The sequence below is a fragment of the Mustela nivalis genome (genome assembly GCF_964662115.1).
Source record: "Mustela nivalis genome assembly, chromosome: X".
Lineage (NCBI taxonomy): Eukaryota > Metazoa > Chordata > Mammalia > Carnivora > Mustelidae > Mustela > Mustela nivalis.
In genome coordinates this window covers 128732798-128749473 of record NC_139040.1, presented here as the reverse complement: position 1 = coordinate 128749473, position 16676 = coordinate 128732798, and the positions used below count along the sequence as shown (strand labels likewise).

Sequence of the window (16676 nt, the reverse complement as noted above, 5' to 3'; positions counted from 1 at the left end):
GTTCGTCTTATATGCGATTTTAACATTCTAGACTCTGTTTGGAGGACAAAGGATTTTTAAAAGCCACCCTTTTTATCTAAAATATTTTCAAAGGCATGTTAAAAAAAAAAAAGAAAAGGAAGATCCTGTCAATCAAATATACTATACTTAGCTAATTTGTGTCGTCACGTAGAGACCATCATTGCCGGGTCTAAATTTTAGAATATTGATGCCAACGTTGAAAGCAATGAGTATTTGCAGAGTGAAAAGAGAGGTTTGCATTTGAGAAATTCACCGTATCTTTTTTTTCCTCTCCCTTTCCTTCCCCAAGTGCTAATAAAAGTTGAGATAAAGTTTTAGAATACAGATATTTTTTTTCCCTATTGCTACCATTAGCATATTTCATAGCCATGGTATTTCAAACTATTTTTGAGATTTTTATTATGCCTATGGGGGTAAGCAGGGAAAAATAACTTGATGTGATTTTTTTCTGTTTCTCTTTTGAAAACTTCAACAGGTGGCTTGTCAAAGCAATGCTTCGTTGTAATAACATTTTACTATGGTACATTATTAGCGGATGATGGTGTGAGATGTTCATTTCTGTCACAGTCAGGGAAACCATTTTCTTGCTGTGCTCTCAATTTAACTTAAATCTTACAATTTCATGTTTTGAACAAACACCTACTTAATTTCTGGCGCTCACTCCCTCCCACCGACAGCCCGGTTTCTGGTGGCTGCGATGATTAATGCATATGGTGTTGGCGAGAAGAATGTATTAAGTCAAACCTTAACTTGAGGAGGGCTAAAATCACTTAGAGCCGAGCAGCGTTTCCCCATACATTTAAAAAATATCCATAAAAATAAATAATCTCACAGAGTCAGATACTTGGGTTTTTTAATCACATCCGCAGAAGTTCTCCACATTCTTTCGGTGTACGCACAATAGGAACCAGTCCTTTAGGGAAGACATCGATTTTGACTTATTCCTCAACTCTTGACGAAAGAAGAATTTGAGTATAGAGTGACCAGCAGATACCTGAGATGCTCCTGAATCCTGCAAAGTCTTTGAGTATTTCTTTCTGGGACACGTCTGGGTGTCTTGGTGGCAAACACACATTCTGCACAAATGTAATTTGGGGAGCACACAGGTGTAGTCATGAGGGAAAGAGAACGCTGGTTGATTCTGACAAGCCCAGCACCGTTGCATCTGACGGTAGGACATCTGTGCAAGGCGGTGAAGCCTGTTGGGGGCCTCAGACACATTGCAGATAGTCCCCTCAGCGAAATAGCTCCGGTCAAGTGTCCCTCTTCTTTGTTCATTATCCCACTTCTGTGCCAGTCGTCTGTCTGTCCAGGTCAGCGTTTCAGCTTCTTCCTGGAGAAAAACGTTTTGTGCCCACATAATGCTTGTGTCCACACGGAGGGCATGGCTAGGCATCGTAGCTCGGGTCTCGCCGCTTGGCTTCCCTTCCCGAATGCTCCTTGTACCTCTAGGGCATTGCTTGTGGCTAACTGCAGCCATCGCTTCTTCATAAGGCTGACAAGGCGTGGGCTCCTGTCAGCTGATCTCACCTACCGCGTGTTCATCCATATTGGATGTTACCTCTTCTCTAACCAGTCTGCTCTTGGTGTCTGTGATTTCCCCCGAGTCAGTCTCCATGCACTGGGGAACCAGACCATGAGCATAGCCACGCCCTCAGAAGAACCCCACCGCCAGCATGCTCCCTCCTGCCCTCCCCTGCCACGCGTCCTCCCTGCATGGACTCCACCTGCAAACCAGTATTCAGAGCTCTGCAACCACAAGGATGCACCTGCGTGCGTGGAAGTGAGCCCACAGGCTAATGTCTCCTCGTACACCTAATTTAGCCCAACATCCTGTGCTCTTCTTTAAGCAGATGACCCTCAAGAGAGCATATCTTCGCTCTAATGCATGGGAGCCAACTCTACAGAGCTGGGAAATTCAAAGTTTAAAAGGCTTATGTCTGGCATTTCAATAAAGGACACCTATTTAGTCCTACACAGATAATGGTTGATGCATCAAAGCTTGAACGTCCTTTGAAACCTATGGGAAATGAACAGTTTTATTTAAAAAGATCCTTTTAAGATCATTATGGCCAAAATAGACAATGTCCAGAATATACATGCACCCACATATATTCATTTTATTAATGTGACTTAAACATGTATTATAAAATGAAGCAATAAATAATTAGGTAGAAATGAATAGGAATTAACCTCTAAAGTCACAGAGGTCTACAATATGTGCCTATGAGTAGCATCTGTATTGTTCACATCAAAAAATTCCACGTGTAATCATGTATGGAGTGATTAAATTTATAGAATTTTCCATGACCCATTTATAGAATGCCTTATCCCATGATTATGCTGAGAAGTCTTGGAGAGCATGGCGGGCATGGGGGACAGGGTTGGGGAGTGGGAAGGATCACTGCTTGGCATTATTGGGCCGTTGGCCAAAGCCCAGGAGCCAGTCCATGTCTAGGGCTCCTTAGTTTCCTCCAAAAATCTCTCCCTGCTTTACCGAACCTCATGAGGTTATGATTCTGGGTCTGACTCACTCAAGGCATCCACCAATCCTTACAAGCTTGTTCGATGCTGGTGGAGTACCTAAACGTACACACAGCACTCAAATGACGTTAGGGTGTCAGGCCATCCCCAAACGTGGTAGGACATCCCAGTTAGCTCCAGATTATTTGAAAAGTCCCCACTACAAGGCTTAACGGCAGAGAGAAGGTAGCCAGATCGCCGAGGAGAATCACAAATCCAAATGTAGGGATGAGGTACCAGAGTCGTCTTGGGAACTGGCTGTGGTTTGACCCATCCGGTTGTGTCCGTGACCTCCGCCATCCATACTGGCTGTTACCTCTTATCTAATCTGTCTGCACCAGCAGTACGTTGGCTGAAAGTTAGGTTTCCACTCAACATGGCATCCGAATGAGTCTGGGCAGGCACGTCCTGGAAAAGTTGGAGGGATATCCCCAGTGACATGAGAGAGCAGGAGATGGTCCAGGACCCGTGACTTTGGGTTCAGACTCCAATTCCAATACTGGCCTTGTATCCTCCTGCAAAGAAGATTCATGTTCACTTTCTCTCTCTACCAATTCCATCTTAACTAAAGCGTGTTTCTGTAAAGATGAAATATGCAAGAAATGTAAAAAAAAAATAAATAAAATCACATTGTCTACTCCATAAATATTAGTTCCTCACAAATCTCCAACACAGATTTGGGGACGTTAGCTGAGACCCTCAACTCTCTTTTTAATACAAAATGAAATGAAACATGGTGTAGAATTTTATTTCTTTTTTTTCTTTAATATTTTTTCACCTCATTAAGATTAACAGGATACTTCTATATGCAAACATCCGTTGCAAGTTTTCAGCCACAGGAAACTGAATTCTCTTTCCATAAGTAAGCTTCTTTAGACACATCACTTTGTATGTTATAGAAAACACTTCTCCTTAGGTCCCAAATAGGAAGGGATGAAATTTGGAAATGCTGCAAAGACGATTCCAAATCTCAGCTAACCTCTTGCCCCAATTGCAACCACTCAGTTAGCCACTAGAGACCAAAAATAGTTGCTTAAACGTCGGTGTTTAAGGGTGTGAGATTCTGGTCACTACAAAATCCCTCCAAAGGCAGTAATGGTAAGTCAGGATTACTGGAAAGCTCAGAACACCTGTAAGGCTTCATTCCAAAGTATTTCACAGAAGGTCACAATTTGTGTTTTCCTAGGTGGAGCTAGGAGCTCCAGATTTCACTTGGCACTGCCCAAAGTGAGTGTCCCATGTCACCTTTTTTTCTCTTATCTTGGATTAGCTTGCCCCAATATACCATAGCCCAGCCCTGCAGCTGCCCAGGAAGCCACTAAGCCTTACTGGCCTCCTTCCTTCCATGATCTTGGCAGCCGCCTTGGCCACCTGGCAACCATTAGCTCCAGATTGGTGTCCCAGGGTCCACCTCCATTGTTAAATACTTCTAAAATAGTCTACATATGAAATCTCCTCCAAAGGAGGTGATCCAACTTTGGTGTTTCTTCCCACGTAGTTATGTGCAAACTAATCAGAATCCACAGTTTTAAAACGAGCCACTGTCTGACTTGAGAAGCTTCATGAGACATCATGAGAGGTCATGAGGCTTCAGAAGACGTCATGAGGCTTCATAAGGTTCCAAAACATCAGTATCATTCATTGTTAATACTGCCTTTTCCAGAACTTTTGAATACATGGGTCTAAGTGAAATTTGATCTTTTAGATCCTGAGAAACATACACAAGATCTCTCCCATGTGCCTTCAGAGGACAGTGCATGGCCAGAACTTTTTCTTTTGCCGTAAGGAGCATTGTTGATCCACCATCAGTCAGGAGAGAAGAATTTGCAGCTGTTCGTGTGCCATAGTGCTCGATGAATGCAGTTTTGAGTTTGGCCATCTGCTTCAGAGAGGAAGGAGAAATGCCATCATCTTTGTGATCTGTATCTTTTCCTGGTACTATGAAGAGTGGAGCATCAGAGAGGAGTCCTATGCCTTTTTGGCCAAGCTGTGTAAGGGCAAGGTGTACTCATCCCAGTCCATCTGGGAAAGAGCAAAGCCGGTGGTCAGTCCATCTGCACAGTGACCCATTTTCTCACTGGTAGAGAACTTGGCCACTGCAGGGAGCTCTAATGATAGGAAATTTAGTCTGAAGCTAGAGACTAAGGGTGCTTGCTGACCCAAAATCTTGGCCTCATGAAGATCAAGCATCATGTTCCTTATTTTCCTTGAATGACAAATACAGCCTCCAGAAATTCACAGTCATGACCCCACCACCCTGTGCAGAAGTTATCAAACCAACACGCATAGTCTTGGGTTTGATGGGCAGAGCTGTAAGCCATGGTGATGGCGTGAGCACGAGTCTCGTCAGGGAAGCCAGCTCTGTAGGCAACCTCTCCAGCCACATCAGTAGGACCAAAGATGATACAACTGACAAATTCCTTTGGGACGTTGGTCCAATGCCGCAAACCAGAAAGTGCTTCTCCAGCCAAATCGTGCATGGTCTTTCTACAAAGTGGCCTGACTTCAAAAGTGGACCGTGCACACCAATCCACCACCACGATACTCCTTTGGTTGGGATTGGGTGAACTTTTCTTTGATTGGGTCTGGGCAACTGGGGCAGCTCTTGCTTGGAGGAAATACACAGAGAGGTTCTTGCAGAAATTCAGAGGCTCCCTTGTGATGTCCTGGGAAGATTTTTAAGACAGACTGGGAGTAACTATAATTTAATTTTTAGGCTGAAAAAAAAAACAGGGGTCGTATGAAATCCGTTTCATATGTAGACTATTTTAGAAGTATTTAAATATGCTCTTTTGGAGTCTGAGTCTCTGTAATGGCCCAGACTTCTGAGTATTTAGCAATCAGGAATGGCTATTGGTTGATCAATTCAACAATTGGGAACAATAGTCAATCTGTTCGTGATACTGTCTACTCTTGAACTACTCTTTTTCTTTTTCCTTTTCCATCTCTTTATCTTATAATAAGGTGGCAAAATAAAAAGGATGCATTTTCATGTGTATAGAGGAAACTCAACCTAAACTTAAAAGTATATTTATGTAAAAAAAATCTGACGCGTGATCCTCTGCGTTTTAAGTCCATCCTGCAAGTTCTGTGTGTGTGTGTGTGTGTGTGTGTGTGTGAATACGTGTCATAGACATTTTGTATGTATACACACCTATATGTATATATACATATATGTACACACACACCTATATGTATACACACAGTCATCAAAAGTTGATGGTCAAAGAAAAAGTTGATTGTCATTGTTCTAATTTTTTTTTTTTTTTTAACTTAGGGAGGGCTATGAGTTAACTGTTGGCATCGGCACCGAAAATGCTTCCATTAATGTCATTTACTGGAATGTTATATAAAACTTCCTGATAATTCCTGTCTTCCAGTGTTTTGATTTTTTTTTTTTTTTTTGCTTCTGGACTCCTGGGTGACAAATGTGCTTTCTTTTCATTTGTTCGATTCGTATATCTGGTTTCTGTGCTTCAGTAAAAATGCCAACTGACAGGTTTTTTTTTTTCCTTCTGTGAAGAATTTTTTCAGCACTCCAAAGGAAATACAGAAAATACAAGATAAGCTACTGCATGAAATAAAATTCATAAAAAAGCCCTTCCTGAGTGGTTCTCAAGAAGCATCCCCTGCAACTTTCTACAGAGTGCTAAGTTTATCTCTTTGATTCAGTGGTACAAGGCAGCTTCCACTTTCATCCTGCCGAGGCGGGGTCGTTTACTTTTCAAGGAGGTCATAAAACACCCTGTTTATAAAGCACTTAGCTGCACTGCACAATGCAAAGAATAACATGTTAAAACACACGGAAGCCCTTCCTGTGGAATTTGAGATTTAAAAGCATCACGGCACGATGGATCTTTCTCCAAAATCTGCCTTGTCGGATTCATGATTTCAATGAAACGAAAGTTTCAAAGGCAAGTCCTCCGGAATTTGCCAAAACAGGCAGACTTCTCCTCTCTTGTCCTGTTGTATTTGAAAAGAGAACTAAATACACCACTGGCTTCTTCTAGTCTTTGTCACAGAAAAAGTCAATTTGCTCAGTTAACATGTTTCCACATATATTAGCCAATTATCCATCAATGCCGTATTTTGATATTAATTTTGTACCAGTAAACAGCGGGTGTACTAGGCGTGATTTGGAGTAAAGCGCCCCAAGGGTCCCTCAACTTTGCAGGCACTCACGTTGGGGCTGGATAATGCTTTCATCTCTAACCTCGAGATTTTTCACGCGTGTAACCTAGCCTCCCTTTTCTACGTTGTAATAACAAAAAAATGTCCCCTGATACTGCCCGTGGTCCACTAGGGAACAGAATTGTCCTTGTAGGGAAGCTATGTCATTCTCAGCTTCCGGATGTTTAAGTTAGTATGGGGAGTGCTGTGAAGTGTGTAAGTCTGATGAGTCCCAGACCTATACCCCTAAGGCAAATGATACACTCTATGTTAATAAAAATATATATATTTTATTTTTAAATTAGTATGTTAAACCACTCGTGGTGATTCTACTGTGCAGCCAAGTTGGAGAACGGGTGGTCTTTTCCTTTGTGGCTCAAGGTCTGGTCCCCTAATCAGGAGCATCACTTGGGAGATTGTTAGAAATGCGGAGTAGCAGGATCTGCCTTTTACCTGGACCCCCAAGCGCATCTCGATGCATGTCCTTCGAGGAAACGTCCTCTCTGAGAATTCTGTCACTTCCGAGTCCTGCTTGTGTCAGCAGTTTGCGGGGGGTGAGGGGGAGACGTGTGCTGTGGTGTTGGATGTCGGGGCAGGAGCCGTCGGAAGGTAGAGAGCCCATCGAATTCTCTCTGGAGAGTTTGTTCCCGTGAGAGACTCAGAGAGATTGTGTTAGGTCTTCCTGGAAGACAGGGCAGGCGGTGCACAGAGCTGACGGATGATGAAGGAGCTCCTTCTACTCTCATCCTGCTCTCTCTTCCTCTCTTTGCTTCCGAGCCCTGCCTTATAGATTTTCCTTTGCCTCCGGCTGTGGTGGAACAGTGTCTCAGCAGATCTCGAGTTAGCTTAGGCGGGCTTTGCTCTTTGCAGCCAGTTACACTGAGACCAAAAAAGAAGAAAAAAATGATGTTCCATTTTAGGTTAATAAATTTGGAGTGTGGGGATAGAAAGGAATGGGAATCTGTGCCACTACGTTTATAAAGAAAGTTCTGTCACTACACGGTGTTGCTTCAAAGCTTCTGAAAGGCCATTTAATAAAAGCCTTTTAAGTGGCTAGAAATGAATACCTACGTCACTGTTTAATATTGCTTTTACGTACATATGTGTGGCTAATATATGTGAAAACATGTTAACTGTGTGTGTGTATGCTTTTTTATTAATTATTTCTATTAGCATAGACTGTGTTATTAGCCCCAGGGGTGCAGGTCTGTGAATCATCAGGCTTACACACTTCACAGCACTCACCATAGCACATACCCTCCCCACTGTCCATCACCCAGCCACCCTCTCTCTACTCCTCCTGCCCCCAGCAACCCTCAGTTAGTTTTGTGACATTAAGAGTCTCTTATGGTTTGTCTCCCTCCCAATCCCATCTTGTTTCATTTTTCCCTTCCCTACCTCCCAACCCCCCATGTTGCCTCTCAACTTCCTCATATTAGGGAGATCATATGATAATTGTCTTTCTCCAATGGACTTATTCTGCTCAGCATTAATACCGTCTAGTTCCATCCACGTCATCGCAAATGGTAAGATTTCATTTCTTTTGATGGCTGCATAGTATTCCATTGTCTATATAGACCACATCTTCTTTATCCATTCATCTGTTGATGGGCATCTAGGCTCTTTCCATAGTTTGGCTTTCCTGGAATTGATGCTATAAACATTCCGGTGCCCGTGCCCCTTCAGATCACTACATTTGTATCTTTAGGGTAAATACCCCATAGTTATGCATGCTTTTATATACATATAAACATATGTTTAGAAATAATCCAAAAGAATGAAAAGGGGAATTAAAACAATTCTATGTTAGCGGATAGGTGAGTGTGAAACGTTTTCGTAAACGGGTAGACCTAACTGACAGCCATTAAAATGATAATCTCTGTGTTTATATAAGAACACTCAAAATATTTGTGTTCTTAAATGACAAAGACAAAACCCAAATTTTATTCATGGCAAGAACTGCAGCTGTAAAATGTGTGCCTGCGTAAGGAGGAAATGGGAGTGAAGTGCAAAGAATAAGCTTAATTGTTTAAAAATCGAGATCGTGCACATTTTTCTTTGTTTTCATAAAGTGAGACAACAGATGAAAATATGCCTGTGTTTCTCGCATCCAGGAGACCATAAATACTGTGTCATTTTTACATAAAGCTTGGGCGACACAAATTTAGGTGTTTTCTTCTTTTAAATAGTTTTCAATTCCCTGTAAACAGAAATACAATATAATGGTTTCGAGTATACCCAGGTGTGGGAAATATGAAACCATTACTTTGTCTGTAGAATCAGGTGTTTTTAGGGTCCCTGGTTAAGCTGTTTTTTATTTGTGTTTTCATTAGCAAAAATGCAGATGTGAATGACTTGGTTGGTCCTGTGTTTAGAGCCTTGCTGCCACTCATGCGACTTTTTGAACTAGGCTGGCTTTCTAAACGTCTGCATCCTGATGCATGAAATAGTTATGCCTATAACACAATGGGTGCCAAGGTTTTGTGTAAGTTATAGGGGACATTGACACACAAAGCTTTGCGCACTGCCTGGCAAATTATTATCACTTAATGGATACCCGTTGTCTGTTGCTTCCGTCATACGTCAGCAGCAAATTCCTGTGTGCGAAGATAACAATAAAGTCATCATCTCCTTTTTACAGATTTTCAGTTTCAGTGTTTTACCACGGTGCATATGCATTCACATTTGACCTGTATTTATTAATATGTTAAATGTCAAGGCATACTTAATGAACCTCAGTTTATAAAGATGATTTAATGAAAGTGATAGAAGCATGCTCACAGATACTTGAATTCCTGTTTAAAATGTTGGCTTGATTGGACACACCCAAACACAAAATCATTTTTTAAGGAGCCCTCATTCGAAAGTACATCTGCATAACCGAGTTTTCAGTAAGTTAGACTGCTGTGTGTTGAGGTCCCCTCGAAATGTGTTCCTGGGAAGATGGTGGCACCACACTGGTGTTCGGCGTCTACTTCCTGTAATAAAGCATTCAAGTTCCTCAAGCTTAGAATTCCTCTCCTGTAACTTAACCCACAGCCCCTGTAGGCTTCCATCTCAGCACATCTGCTTCACCCTGAAGGACCTCGGGGCAGGCAGAACTGATGAACATAGGGTCGTGTTCTTGTTCCTGCTGTGCTGTGAGTAATAACGTTTCCTTCTTCTCTGACCCGGGATCTCTAGTCTTCTGCCAACACTCATGAAACTGAGGCGGGGGTCCTGTTGACTTGCAGGTAGGGAATCGTCTCCACTCCTTCAGGTCTTGGTGTGTGCAGGTGTCAGCCTCTGTAAATACTCAGAACGAGATGCTTGTAGGGCACTTCCGGATAAACCTTCTCTGTATTTACAAGCTCCACTTCGTCCCGTAGTGTCTGGGTTCTCGTTGCAGATACTTTCACATCCACGTGATTCATGTTGTTTCACGCTGCTTGTATTTTTTAAGGATTTTAAAAAAGATTTTATTTGTAAATAATCTCTACAGCCAACATGGGGCTCAAACTCACAACCCCAGGATAGAGTCATGCTCTAGTGACTGAGCTAGCCAGGTGCTCCTATGTTACTTTCTTTTCTTAATTCTAATCATCTATGATCAGCTGTTTGGTTCAGTTAAAAAAGAAAAATTGCCTATGAGTGTGTGTGGGTATATATGTACATACAAATCAACATTTATATTGCATTTTTTTGCAAAGCCCAGGGATTTTTAAAAAATTTACTTCTCAATATTAATTAAAACGGTTCTTTAATCTTGGCAGTAGCACATTAGCCCGAAGGAAGCGTACATTTTAAAAGTGCGAGTGCTTCCATAGAACAACTATATCAAAATCTCTTATTAAATCTCTTTATGTAATTTTAAACATGTGATCAAATTTGAAAAGCATTGGACTGACTTTGCAAAAGGAGATGCCTCGCCTTGCCTCACTTTTGTGCTTCCCAAACTTTAAGACCCATATGGATCCCCTGGGAATCTTGTTAGATTTGAGGATGACATTGGGTCAGTCTGGAGAGGGGGCCCCTACTCTGCTTTAGTACCAGGTCCGCAGCTGAAGTCATTGCTCCTGCTCCAAGTTGAAACGTTGAAAAGCAACGTCATCGTGACCTTTCTCCTCAAAGATTGTGAAAAACAAACCAGTATAAAGCAAAATTTAACTCCATGTTCAAATGTTTCATCGATGGAGATGTAGAACATGTTCTTAAAGACTTTTTCAATAAGAGCAATGGATGAAAACCGGGGACTAAGATAAAGAGAAAAATGGCTCTGCCAGGAAGGGAGCAAACCATCTCTCTGTATCCCATGCACTGAGTTTTGCTGTGTAAATCAATGTCTGCTACAGAAGAAAGCTCACGGAATTAGAAAGTTGTAATCAGCTGAAGGCTCCCTGCCTTGCCTTGGCATTTATGTCCCTGAACGGGGCCATTAGTCTGGGAAATGGTCTCTTTGTGTGGCACGATGTTCATTAGGACCTCACTGTCTCTTCCCTCGTATTTCTTTAGTGCCCCGTCCTGGAGAGACAAACATTGACGTGAACTGTACCATAACACTCTTACCATGTGGGCCGTTACAGGTGGTCTTAATGTGCTCTTAAAAGCAGAATAATTGAAACACAGGAACAGTAGGAAGTCTAGAGATTCTTCTCTGTTCTTTTTTTTTTTTTTTTTTTCCCCTAAACAGTGAGTCAAGTTCCAAAGGCAAGGAAAAACGCAGGTGACAAATATGGTGTAGCTGAAATCTTATTCACGCGTGTGCTCATGCACAGACACACACACACACACAGAGGATAGAGTGATGAATCCACAAGTATAATTTCAGGTGTGGGTATGGCCTGCATTTATACCCTGAATTCACAGGGTATGAATAATGAGCTAAGTGTATCACCACAGAGACGGGCATCCCTGGGTCTTCATTGATGGGATGGGACTCTTGCTTGGAATATAGCAGTGACAGAGAAAGTGTTGTTCAGAGGTGGGTAGACCTGTCATAGAAGGTACGTGTCACGCTGTACATGCAGAAGGCCTAAAATTTATAGAAAACTGTGAACCTGACCTAGAAAATGCAATACAAGCCTTTAGGATTGAAATAATTAGACAACTGTGTAATCTGGTGTGATAGGAGCTTATGGCAATGGTCAATGTCCAGTGACTTCATATGGGACGTCTTTCCTTTGCTTTTTTACACTCTTCTTCCCTCCCCTCCCCTACATGGGGCTCAAACTCTTGACCCCGAGATGAACAGTCCCATGGTTTTTCAACTGAGCCAGCCAGCTGCCCTCGGAAAATGTTTTTTAAACAAAAACTCACAAGTGACATTCACCATAATAATGGGCAACAGAAGGCTACTTTCTGTGATGAACAGAGATCAGAGAGTCTTACTTCCTGAGATTTTGACAAAACCCATGGACATGAAATCATTTGTCTATGTTTGGACGCATCTGTGAGCTTACAAGTTTGTATGTTTGCAAAGATGCATGCACCGTGTGTGTATGTGGTGTGTGTGTGTGTGTGTATTTGCAATCATATAGGCACACATGTCTTTGTGCATATCTATACCTAAAATTTTTTTCTTTACACGTGTAATTTTTGCATTTCCACAAAACCTTGAAACCCTTCCTTTATGGAGCTGACGGAGGGGGGACTCTGAGAGCTTGAATAAATTGTCACGTGTCCATGAGCTAGTCATGGACAGAGCTGGAAATTAACCCACTATATATTTGTTTAATGTATTAAGCAGGGGCACCTGGGCGGCCCAGTGACTTAAGCATCTGCTTTCGGCTCAGGGTCTCAGGGTCTCTGCCATGGTCTCAGGGTCCTGGGGTAGAGGCTCGCATCGGGCTCCCTGCTCAGTTCGTGTCTGCTTCTCTCCCTCCCTCTGCTACCACTCCCCCTCCTTGTGTCTCTCTCTCTTCCCCTGTCAAATAAATAATAAAAAACATACTGAGTGAATTTACCTACATGCTTCCACTTCCTGATTTGACCCAGTTGGGTTCCTGCACCACTGCTGGTATATGCTATGAAATCATAGACCTGTAGTGTGGAAAGATAGAAAAAGAAATGAATCCTTTCCTGTGCCTCTTTGTCCCTAAAGAGGAGAGGCCTCTTGTCCAGGATGGGATTCGTGATGAGCTCATCCCTAACCCTACAGACTGTGCTGAGTTGGTGTGACTGTTCTCAGGTCGTCTGCGAGGAATCGGCCCTCGAGATGGTCAGCTGTCCCCTTAGTTGCCCTAACAGATTGGCACGCATGCCGCCACTCTGGGACCCTGCATTCACCCAACGAGAAGGGGGATCCAGAGCCTTAGTTAAAATCAGAGCGAGAGGGCTGGGCGCAGCATCCTCTTGCCTCTGGTGGATTGAAGCCTTTCTACTGACCAGAAGCTGTTCTGTGGACGAGTCATGTGGCCTGAACCACAGACCTCACTGTGGGGGCCCTCTGTGTCACAGCCTTGTCAAGGATCCCGTACTTCCTATCGGGCAACTTTTTCTTTAGTTTTTGTTCTGAGGACCTCGCAATATTGGGCTTACGTGGATAGTCTGTGATTCGGTTCATGACCCTTCTGTGCGTCTAGACTCAACATCCCTGCCCTGCAGCCCCTGAATTGAGATGCTCCAACGGGTCCAACAATAAGACTCCCAGGGACCTGAAAATGGGCTAAGCCTGGTCCTCCATGAACTACGCTGAGCTCAACGAACCCTATACTGAACGCCTCTTTGAGTGTCGTCACGGGAAAGGGTTCCTGTGCAGGTTCAAGGAACGGTGTGGAGTATCACGTGACCGCCCCAGTGGGTCCGTGTTGCTATGGTGTGGTGTTGTTAAATAGTTGTTAAACAGTAAATAAAAGCGTGGAGAAGACAGGAGATGAAATTGGCTTGAAACTCAGGGAGTGTTCTTCGACTGGGTGACATGGTTTGCGTTCTTGCTAAAGGAAGTGTGACGAACTAGGACAGTGTTTTTGTTTTCATTGATCTGGTTCTCAGGTCACTTGAATAATCCATTTCAACAGCAACGTCTGGCCAAATCGGGCTTCTTCCGTGGTGATGTGAGAATTTCTGCCCCCGTCTTTGTTCTTTTGCGCTGCTGTAATGGATACTATGGACTTGAGGGTTCATACGTAAGAATCCATTTCTCATTTTTTGGAGTCTGGAACTCCGCGATCAGGGCATTGGCAGACTCGGTGTCTTGTAAGAGCGTGTTTCCTGGTCCAGAGATGGTCAACGTCTCGCCGTTGCCTCCCATTGCAGAAGGGGTGAGGGAGACCTCCGGCACTGAACCCATTCTGAGGGCACGATCCTTGTGACCTAATCACCTGCCAATGGCCCTGCTTCCAAATACCATCCCACTGGGGAACGAATGTGGGAGGTGAATTTTGGAGGGTCACTAACATTTTGGCTCTAGCAGTTCTTAAGGCTGAGTTGGCTTCATGGCGCCATCTTGAATGAGGATATGACGTACACATGGGAAATGAACCAGGAAGCCTACCCCTTTTTCCTGGTAGACTGTAAGCAAGAGTGTGAAGTGATTAGAAACCAGGATCCTCGTTTCCCTCAACTGTTTTAGGATGGAGCTGTGTAAACATTGAGATCCTATGAGAATGCTCTAGTGTACTAGATCTTGTCTCCATGGTATCTGCTGGGGCCATGACCAAGCCATCAGAGAAAGCCGATTCTCACAATGGCTCGTAGTCTCACGTGGTTATAGACACGTCATCTGAAGGACCTTTCTCTGTAGGTTGGGGCGTGGCCTGTGACTCATGTGAGCTTTTGTGTGACGTGTAGGGAATGAATTTTATGGAAGTGTAATGAAGAGAGAGGAGGTGCTGAGAGGGTTAGAGGGTCACCAGAGGCTGGCGAGAGGGAGGGAAGTCTTTCTTGTACATCTTGTAAACCAGAGACCTATGGCACATGCTCCCAACAGGATAGACTCCCCTGATACATAACCGAGTCCAAGAGCCAGACCACACAGGTTGCTTTTGCTGCAGAGACGAGTGAATATTCAGGGAACCCATGTGGCTCTAAGCTTTCCTTCTCTTGAGCACCATGACGTCTTGATAGTTTGCCTAACGACATGGATGTCATTGTGCTGAGAAGCAAAACTTGGGGCAGTGGGGATGAAGACTGAGGCTTTACCCAAAAGTCCAAGCCATACAAGAGATAGAATGGAAGACACCATCAAGCTCTGGTTGGATGGTTGGAAAAGTGTGATCAGCTCCATTAATCAGGTGGGAGGGATTCGATCTACCTTTCGACCAATCAAGAAGTCATACACTTCCTTTGCAGTTCTGAGTACAGAACGAGAACATTTTCCCGTGTAGTAGAGAGAGTGGGATGTAGGTTTCTAATCTCATTCTCTGATACCGTGCCACGTTGTAAACTATGGATCAAGAAATCACCTTTTCAGTAAAGCCTACAAAGTAACCTTGGCATGTAGGTCATTTTCGTGCACAGTTTGGAGAGAATTCAGAGTTTAATCATATTCTCCGTTTCTGGGGGCAGAAGAAGGGCGAGCCTTTGGACGCATACACGAAGAGTTCTCTGTAGGCTGGGAGTGAGTTGGAAGGGCTGCCTTGCTAAGTTTACCTCATACGCCTCTATCCCTTCAGTTGGCTCCGGGCACTGTGGTTCCCAGGCAATCTTTGTGACAGACGCACTGCAGTGCTGACTATCAGAGTGAACACTTAGGGCTGTATTATTAAAAACATATTTTTGCTGGAGAGTTTACCAGAATGAAGCATCTTGCTCCTGTTGGTCTTGGGAGAGGTCTGGCTAGTTTACAGCATCCCAATTAGAAAACTCTAGGAACACAGTCATTTATCTGTGTACATCCGTGGTGCGCACGCCCAGATTTCTTTCCTAGGGTGTGTTTTTAAAAATGCATGGCTTGTAGACTAAAATAATCTCTTCAAAGACTGCTGCAAGTAGGTAGGTTAAACAGACGATGATTTCAGAGCTGTTTTTTATTCCCCTCATGGTTGAATCGCGAAGGGACTCTGTGCCGTCCTCCATACCGTCGTCACAAACAGAAGCTTTGTATTTTCCCAGATGTGTGCCAGGGAAACATTCTGGTTGACCATGGCCCATTTCAAGAGGAGGGGTCATAAGGGCCTTGGGCAATTTTAAGTTTGAATAATTGTAGATGAACAGAGGATGATGCAGATACCTTAATCTGATTGTTCATTCATCAAAACCCAATTCTTCGGAGGAACTCCGGGTCAAGTTCACCAACTCAATTTACAAAATTGCTCCGCAACATCTCACTAAGCTAGAACTTGTCTGTGGGAAACTTGGAAACTTTGGACGAAGGAGGCAGGCATTTGCTCTTAATGGAACACGATTTTATGTAGTCAGTGAGGTTGTTTCAATCATATGCACAGATGTGCTTTTTAAATCCGAAGGTAACCCAATAAATGCTCCCGGCAGAACAGCCCGCCTCTTAGAATATTGGGGGATTTCCTGATGGATTAGGTCCAAGAAATATTTTCCTTTCCCAGAGAAACATTACCATATATTTTCTTATAAAAGTTTCTTACAGGTTTCCTTTTCACGTTCCTCATCTGTCAGTAATGAAGTTTATTTTAGATGTGAGGGGCTAAGTCCATGTTCTTTATTTTCTTTTCTATTAATCACCAATGATCCCATCACACTGAGTGATGAGTCCCTCTGTGCACAATCTGTGGTGCTGCCTCTATATTATGTTGTGTTTCCACACATGGATTTGTATATTTCTGGACTAGCTCATCCTTTCTTTTCCGATGGTGACCTGTCCATGTTTGAACCAACAATTATAATCGACTATCGAATGTATTAAGGCTACCTTACCATGTTTTTCTATAAACGTCTTCCAGGTTTAACTTTACTAGGTTTCATAGATTTTTATTTTTAAGGTTTTATTTATTTATTTGACACAGAGAGAGAGAGCGAGAGCACAGACAGTGAGAGCTGTAGGCAGAGGGAGAAGCAGACTCCCCGTTGAG

At 43.2% G+C, this 16676-nt stretch overlaps 1 protein-coding gene across 1 annotated transcript in view; it reads left to right on the top strand.

The window, feature by feature from the left end:
- Positions 1 to 13349, top strand: part of LOC309856265 (steryl-sulfatase-like) — a 430475-nt gene extending 417126 nt beyond the window's left edge. Inside the window, exon 11 of the mRNA XM_082717185.1 lies at positions 13275 to 13349. The gene's annotated coding sequence lies outside the window, so the exon portion shown is untranslated. The remainder of the gene's footprint in view (positions 1 to 13274) is intronic.
- The last annotated feature ends 3327 nt before the right edge of the window (positions 13350 to 16676 follow it).